The sequence below is a fragment of the Pygoscelis adeliae genome, unplaced genomic scaffold (genome assembly GCF_000699105.1).
Source record: "Pygoscelis adeliae isolate BGI_AS28 unplaced genomic scaffold, ASM69910v1 Scaffold346, whole genome shotgun sequence".
In the NCBI taxonomy this organism is placed as follows: Eukaryota; Metazoa; Chordata; class Aves; order Sphenisciformes; family Spheniscidae; genus Pygoscelis; species Pygoscelis adeliae.
In genome coordinates this window covers 162,756-163,598 of record NW_008824902.1, presented here as the reverse complement: position 1 = coordinate 163,598, position 843 = coordinate 162,756, and positions in this window count along the sequence as shown.

Genomic DNA, 843 nt, shown 5'->3' with positions numbered 1-843 from the left:
CTGCCGGGGTTGGGGGGGGATGCGGGGAGGGGGCTTGCAGCCGTTTGGTGTCTCCTTCGTCCCGTCCTTGTGTAGCTGCGCGTGGATCTGTGCCTGGAGCCAGGACGTCTGGGTCCTCTCTGAACAGCTGACCTTAGCCTCAGCCGCTTCTCCGTGCCTCAGTTTCCCCCCTGCCTCCCTGGGGAGGGTCGAGCTGCCAGTGGGGGTTTGGAGTTTGCACCTGGTCCCAAGAGATGGAGCCAGCGCTGGCCCTGGGCAAGCAGAGCAATAACACAGTACGTCCCACCTGATGGGGAGGGGGCCTGTCACCACTTGGCGCTGGCACTGTGTCCCCTGGCAGAGCCAGCCAGCACATGGTGGGTGTGGAGCGCCCAGGACCTTTTGCTATCAGCCATTATTTCACCGAGATGCTGATATGGGGGCACGGGAACGGGGGCAGGATTCGCTCTGGGTGAAGCAGCTGGGAGAGGATCAGCTCAGCTTTCCCAGTCCCCAAGAGGGGACATGGGGCTGACACCCAGGGCCATCACGACCACAACAGGGGCCTCAGAGCTGGCACCAGCCACAGGCAGGGAAGGCATTGCCGCTTGCCCGAGCTCCTGGAGGGCTGGGGTACAGGGCACCCCCATGGTGAACCCCCCGCACCTTCCTGCTGCTGGGGAGCCCAGCTGGACTGGGGGGAAGCAGCAGGCAGAAACTTTGCTGGCACCAAGGCTGCTGTCCCCAAGGTGTCCCCGAGGGGACGCGTTAACCACTGCCACGGTGGAGCCATTAAGGTTATATGACCTGTGGTGAGCTGATGTCCCCGTCTCCGTAGCTCTACCCACACCACCTTCACTGCAG